Raw genomic sequence first — 8214 nt, 5'->3', positions numbered from 1 at the left:
TGAAAAAGATGCAAAGATATGTTGATCGTCTTCGCAAGTTGAATGTTAACTTTAGGGAAGATTTGGCCATTGACATTGTTCTGCACTCCTTGCCCTCATGCTACAACTAATTTAGGATGACCTACTACATGAACAAGGAAGAGGTCACCCTAAGCAAACTCCAAGGGCTCCTAAGGACTGCTGAGAGCAACCTCAAGGAAAAGTCTATTGCACCGACTCCTGCTCCGCCGCTGCTCCTGTTTTGGCAATTGGGCAAAGAACGGACAAGAAGAGGAAGGCTCCATCAAAGAGCCACCACAAGGGAAAGTCCCAAGATGGTTTTTCTTCTAATGGGACCAAGTATGGCCCTGCTAAGCCCAATTCTAACCCAAAGGAGGCAGAGTGCCACTATTGCCACAAAATAGGGCATTGGAAGAGAAGCTGCCCAGAATATCTGCAAGCCATCAAGGATGGGAAGATCAAGCCGTCTTTCGCAGGTATTTACACAATTAAATCTAATGATTCATCTCATGCTATTTCTTGGGTTCTTGATACAGGATGTGGTTACCACATTTGTTCTGATTTGCAGGGACTAAGAAGAAATAGGGATGTGGAGCATGGAAGAATAAATCTAATCATGGGAAACAGAAGATCGTCGCATGTCACCAAGATTGGAGTGTATTCTCTAGTGCTTAGTAATGGATTAGGTTTAGATTTAAATAATTGTTGCTACTTGCCAGATATGGAAAGAAACATCATTTCATTTCATGGTTTGTTTAGACAAGGATTTAGATATTCGTTTAATAATGAGAATGGTTCTATTTATGCTTATCTAAATGGTGTTTTATATTTTGAAGTAATGCCTTGTAATGGAATTTATGAAACAGTTATGGTTACAGATAACCTAGGAAATGATGTGTTGTGTATGGATTCTTCCAATAGTATGGATAAAGCATGATTGTGGCATTGTCGTCTTGGACATGTCAACAAGAAGCGCATAGCCCAACTCCAAAAGGATGGAGTGCTGGAGTCATTCGACCTTAGGGAAGATGACACGTGCGAATCTTGTTTACTTGGAAAGATGACCAAGTCACCCTTCACTGGCACTTGTGAGAGGGGTGAGGGTTTATTGGATCTCATACATACCGATGTGTGTGGTCCCTTTAGATCCACCACAAAGGATGCAAACCGCTTCTACGTGACTTTCACCGATGATTATAGTAGATATGGGTATATTTACTTAATCAAGCACAAGTCATAAACGTTTGAAAAGTTCAATGAGTTCAAAAATGAAGTGGAGAATCAATTGGGCAGGAAAATCAAGATGCTTCAATCCGATCGAGGAGGAGAGTACCTAAGTCTTGAATTCCATGACTATCTCAAGGAATGCGTAATAGTTTCGCAATTGACGCCACCTAGGACACCGCAGTTGAATGGTGTGGCAGAAAGGCGTAATGGAACCTTGTTAGACATGGTTCGTTCTATGATGAGTCGTGCTTCACTACCTATCTCATTCTAGGGGTATGCCTTAGAGACTGCCACCTATATCCTTAACTGAGTCCCTACAAAGAAGGTTGCCAAAACACCTCACGAGATGTGGACAGGGAAAGCTCCCTCGTTGGCACATATCAAGGTTTGGGGCTGTGAGGTTTTCATAAGACGAGAGACTCGCGACAAGCTCGAACCTCGTAGTGAGTGATGTATTTTCATCGGCTACCCGCAGAAATCCTTTGGATATCTCTTCTATAGCCCGAGTGACAATGTTGTCTTCGTTGCGAGAAGAGGGGTTTTTCGAGAGCGAGAACTCATAAACCAAGGAGACAGTGGGAGGCGGATCGATCTTGAAGGGATTCAAGAGTTGAGTGATGAAGGAACCTCTAACGCTGGCGCTCAACCTGAGGAGGAAACTCCGGTTGAACCAATTGACGAGTCCTTACCTCTTAGACGTTCCGAAAGAGTTAGAGTTCAACCCCGGTTTTATGGTTTTCATATTACTACTGAAAGGGACACGTATATTAGTGATGGTACACTAATAAATCTAGATGAACCTAATAGCTATAAGGAAGCCATGGCAGGCCCAGAATCTGAGAAATGGAAAGAGGCGACGGACAGCGAGATTCAGTCCATGTATGACAACCAAGTTTGGAATTTGGTTGACAATGTGCCCGGACGTAAGACGGTTGGGTGCAAACAGATCTTCAAGAAGAAGACCGACGTGGATGGGAATGTGCACACGTATAAGGCATGATTGGTTGCGAAGGGCTTTACTCAAACTCCCGGAGTTAACTATGATGAGACCTTCTCACCAGTTGCGAAAATAAAGTCTATAAGGGTGATGCTAGCCATTGCTGCATTTCATGATTATGAGATATGGCAGATGGATGTCAAGACCGCTTTCCTTAATGGGAAGTTGGATGAGGATGTTTACATGGCTCAGCCATAGGGTTTTGTCGATGCCAAGCATCCCAATAGAGTGTGCAAGCTTGAGAAGTCCATTTATGGACTTAAGCAAGCATCTTGTAGATGGAATATTTGCATTGATGAGAAAGTCAAAGAGTTTGGATTTGTATGAAGCGAAGATGAATCATGTGTATATGTTAAAGCCAGTGGGAGTATAGTTAGCTTCCTCGTTTTGTATGTCGATGACATACTACTCATGGGAAATGACATCCCGACTCTGCAGGAATTTAAGTCCTGGCTTGGGAAGTGTTTCGCTATGAAGGACCTCGGAGAGGCTTCCTATATTTTGGGAATAAGGATAGTGAGAGAACAAGGTAAGAGACTAATAAGACTTAGTCAGAATACTTACTTGGATAAGGTACTAAAACATTTTAGTATGGAAAACTCGAAGAAGGGAGAATTACCGATACAAAGTAATGCCAAATTGAGTAAGACTCAAAGTCCGAGTACCGAAGTCGAGATAGTTGAGATGAGCCGAGTACCTTACGCTTCTACAGTTGGCTCGATCATGTATGCTATGACTTGTACTCGCCTTGATGTGGCCTTTGCTTTGAGCATGGTCAGTAGATATCAAGGGAACCCTGGCAGAGCTCATTGGATTGCGGTCAAGAATATCCTTAAGTACCTTCGGAGGACCAAGGAATGGTTTTTAGTCCTCGGAGGGAGTGATGACTTAAAGGTGCGAGGGTATAGTGACGCCAACTTCTAGACCGACAGAGACAACTACCGTTTGCAGTCGGGCTGGGTCTTTACCCTTAATGGAGCAGCAGTAACTTAGAAAAGTTCCAAGCAGGAAACTATAGTTGATTCAACGTGCGAATCAGAGTACATTGTAGCGAGCGAAGTGTCAAAGGAGGCAATATGGTTGAAGAACTTCATTGGTGACCTCGGAGTTGTTCCTGGCATAAAGGAGCCTATGGAAATTTTCTGTGATAATGAAGGAGCGGTTGCCTTGACCAAGGAACCGAGGGATCATGGTAGATCTCGGCATATCGACAGAAAGTATCACTTTATTAGACATCGAGTAGAAGAAGGACACCTCGTAGTTAAGAGGATATCATCAGAAGATAACCCAACAGATCCGCTTACGAAGGGACTGAGTAGGGTTAAGCACTTGCAGCATGCTAGGAGCATTGGACTGAAGGATGATATTAGTTTGGATTAGATAGTTTGGAAACTTGTAATAGATAAATGTAATTGACATTTGATGATTAAATAAATGAGTATTATTTAAAAGTTTTTTCTTATGTTAATTGTTTAACTATTGTTTCACTTTGCATGTTTTGACTTCCAGAATAATTGAGTTTATTAAGAATAATCGAATTATTCAAACAGTCCACAATCGTTCATATGTTGGAAGTAGGTATGAATGAAGATTGTCATGAATTGGTGTGTAGCTTGTCTAAATGGTATTAGACATAGCAAAGGTTTGATACAACGTTCATGAGTGCTTATGAACAAGTTTTGAGCATTGGAATAAATCCGCGCTTGCTGGAATCACTTTATGGAATGTTCCGCAAGTGATCGTAAGACGATAATATCATATGGTCTTAAAACCAAGATATATGGTTTATTGTTTACTAATTGGTTGTACATTGATAATGCGAAACCGCATCAGTAAATTGATGTCATAAAACACATTGTTGTGTATAGTTGATTAGTGAATAGTAAATACATATAAGTCGAAGTTTATATGTTACTTTTATCCTAAGAGGGTAAAAGCGATATCACGGCCGCTCGATGATTTGATTTGACTTATGTTCCGGGCCCGTTCAGGACTGAATTGATGTGTTCAATTAAGTTCTATGTCAAATACAGAGGACTGTACGATCCCTTATCTAAAGGACAGAATACTGATAAGATCATAGTTCACAGCGTCTTTGAGAGCTACGATTACTAATCAGATTGTGTTTGCATTTATAGTTACTAGACTTATCCAAGTGGGAGACTATTGGATTAGTGTCTAAGGCTGTGACTATATTTGGTAAGTACTTGACCCGATTGTGCATGGTCCTTTTGGGTTGCCTTCACCATAGCAACTTAAGAGGATGATTTATATAGAGAGAAGAGATATTATTATTAATGTATTATAAGAATAATATATTGAAGGGATAATAATATTATTTGATTGATATAAGTCATAAGTTAATTAGGAATTAATTTGGTGACTTAAAGAGATTAATTGAATAAAGGGGCATAAACTGTCAAATGTATGATCGTTGTGTTTTGGGCTATGAATCCTTACAGATATTAAGGGGGACGATTTTTAGGGATAAAGATATCTTAAAATTCTCCAAGGCTATTATCTAGAAGGATCTTTGGATTGCTTAGGGCCTAAGTTATTCAATTAAGGTTAAGGGTGTAACCCTAGTAGCTCATAGTATAAATAGACCCCATAGGTGGAGGAAATCGGCCACTATTTGATTGAAGAAACCCTAGGGCCGATTTCTCACCTCCTCTCTCTCTCTCTCAAGTCATCTTCTTGCTAGTTGGTGTTTGTAAGCCATTAGAGGAGTGACAATTGTGACTCTAAGCTCCAAGAACAAGAAGTTTCAAGCAAGCAACTCAAGGTATTCTTCTAGATCTGTTTTTCATATGTTATGAATTGATTGTTAACACTAGATCTATGAATGAAAGCCTTGGATACATTGCATGTTCAATTAGAGAAACCTAGTTCCAAGCATTAGGGTTTGCATGTGCACATAGGAAAGTTCTTATGGCTCAAACCTATCAAAAACCACCACAGATATAACACTTATGAGATTCTATTTTTTATGTTGTGACGATTATTTATCATCACCATAGATATAACACTTATGAAATCCTTTTTTTATGTTTTAACGATTACTTATCTTTTATTGACATTGATTTATTTTATATCATGACATATGATATCTTTTAGACACAAAAATAAAAACAATGTGGCCATTGTTTAGTTTTAAACTTATATATCCCATTTTTTTATGTTGTGATGATTGTTTATCCTTTAATAACATTGATTTATTTTATATCATAGCAACTTAACAGGATGATTTATATAAAGAGAAGAGATATTATTATTAATGTATTATAAGAATAATATATTGAAGGGATAATAATATTATTTGATTAATATAAGTCATAAGTTAATTAGGAATTAATTTGGTGACTTAAAGAGATTAATTGAATAAAGGGGCATAAACTGTCAAATGTATGATAGTTGTGTTTTGGGCTATGAATCCTTACAGATGTTAAGGGGGACGATTTTTAGGGATAAAGATATCTTAAAATTCTCCAAGGCTATTATCTAGAAGGATCTTTGGATTGCTTAGGGCCTAAGTTATTCAATTAAGGTTAAGGGTGTAACCCTAGTAGCTCATAGTATAAATAGACCCCATAAGTGGAGGAAATCGGCCACTGTTTGATTGAAGAAACCCTAGGGCCGATTTCTCACCTCCTCTCTCTCTCTCTCTCAAGTCAACTTCTTGCTAGTTGGTGTTTGTAAGCCATTAGAGGAGTGAAAATTGTGACTCTAAGCTCCAAGAACAAGAAGTTTCAAGCAAGCAACTCAAGGTATTCTTCTAGATCTGTTTTTCATATGTTATGAATTGATTGTTAACACTAGATCTATGAATGAAAGCCTTGGATACATTGCATGTTCAATTAGAGAAACCTAGATCCAAGCATTAGGGTTTGCATGTGCTCATAGGAAAGTTCTTATGGCTCAAACCTATCAAAAACCACCACAGATATAACACTTATGAGATTCTATTTTTTATGTTGTGACGATTATTTATCATCACCATAGATATAACACTTATGAAATCCTTTTTTTTATGTTGTAATGATTACTTATCTTTTATTGACATTGATTTATTTTATATCATGACATATGATATCTTTTAGACACAAAATAAAAACAATGTGGCCATTGTTTAGTTTTAAACTTATATATCCCATTTTTTTATGTTGTGATGATTGTTTATCTTTTAATAACATTGATTTATTTTATATCATGACATATGTTATCATTTAGACACATAAAAGAAAAAATATAGCCATTGTTTGCTTATTGACATATAACTGTTAAAATCATCGTTAAATACTACTTATAGGATCCTATTTTTTATGTTATGAGTATTGTTTATCCTTTCATTAAATTGATTTATTTTATATCATGACATATAATATCATTTAGATACATAACGAAACACATCAAGAAAAAAACGTGACTATTATTTGGTTTTAGGCATATATAACTTTTAATACCATCACAGAATAATACATATAAGATCTTATTTTTTTATCGTGTGACTAGTGTTTATCCTTTAGTGACATTAATTTATTTTATCATGACATACAATATCATTTACATACATAAAATATACAAATTAAGAAAAAAAATATGGTCATTGTTGGTTTTATATATATATATATATATATATATATATATATATATATATATATATATATATATATTAAAACTTTCACAAAATAATACTTATATGATCTAATCTTTTATGTTGTGACTATTTCTTATCCTTAAGTGACACTGATTTATTTTACATCATAATATATAATATCATTTAGACACATAAATAAAAAATGTTATCGGTGTTCATTTTAAAGGTATATAATTGTTAAAATCATCATGAAATAGTACATATAGGATCACATTTTTTTATGTTATGATTAATGGTTTTCTACAACATAAACTTTTGTAAACATGGTTGTAATTAATATTCGGTCACATGTATGAATTGACTGACACAATATTAAAATGTTGCATATATATATATATATATATATATATATATATATATATATATATATATATATATATATATATATATATAGAGGTTCAGATTCATTTGAGACCATTCTAATTTTTTGAGACCGTGAGACCAAATCTAAAAATTATTTTAAAATGCAAAATAAATGGAAAAATCCAAAAATTCTTTTTTTAAATATTATTTTCGGAAATTGAATTAACTAAAAAAATAAAAAATAAATAAAAAAAATAAAAAAAAATCTCGTTTTTTTTTTGAAAAGTACGTGAAATATTCTAAATAGAATATTACACTGACATATTCTAAAAAATAAATTTTAAAATGAAAAATAAATGGAAAAATCTAAAAATTCTTTTTCTAAATATTATTTTCGGAACTTGAATAACTAAAAAAAATAAAATAAAATAAAATAAATTCTATTTTTTTTTAAAAATACGTGAAATATTCTAAATAGAATATTACACTGTACATATTCTAAAAATAATTTTAAAATGCAAAATAAATGGAAAAATCAAAAAAAAAAATTTAATATTATTTTCGGAACTTGAATTAACTGAAAAAAAAGAAAATAAAAAAAAAAATGCGTCTCACGGTCTCACAAAATTAGGCCGTCTCACATGAACCTAACCCTATATATATATATATATATATATATATATATATATATATATATATATATATATATATATATATATATATATATATATATATATATATACTAAGGAATAAAAGAAAATGATATTAACAACTAATTCAGAATGTCGAAACATAATATCCAAGTTAAATAGTAAATAAAATCTTAGCTATAAGTCATGAACTAAAATGAAGATCTTGTTATTTGTTTATATTTTTGACATTTTTCCTTGTTTTATATATAACTTGAATCCTAACGTATTTTGATTTGTGTTTTTGGGGTTTTCTTGACACTTCTCCGGATGACCGTTCTTAAACTTTTGAAAATTACTAGTCTTAGACGTTTGAAGATTAACGTTGTGTTGAAGTTGTA

Source organism: Lactuca serriola, chromosome 3 (genome assembly GCF_051521515.1).
Source record: "Lactuca serriola cultivar US96UC23 chromosome 3, Lser_US96UC23_V15, whole genome shotgun sequence".
Classification (NCBI taxonomy): Eukaryota; Viridiplantae; Streptophyta; class Magnoliopsida; order Asterales; family Asteraceae; genus Lactuca; species Lactuca serriola.
This window is presented reverse-complemented; position numbering follows the sequence as displayed.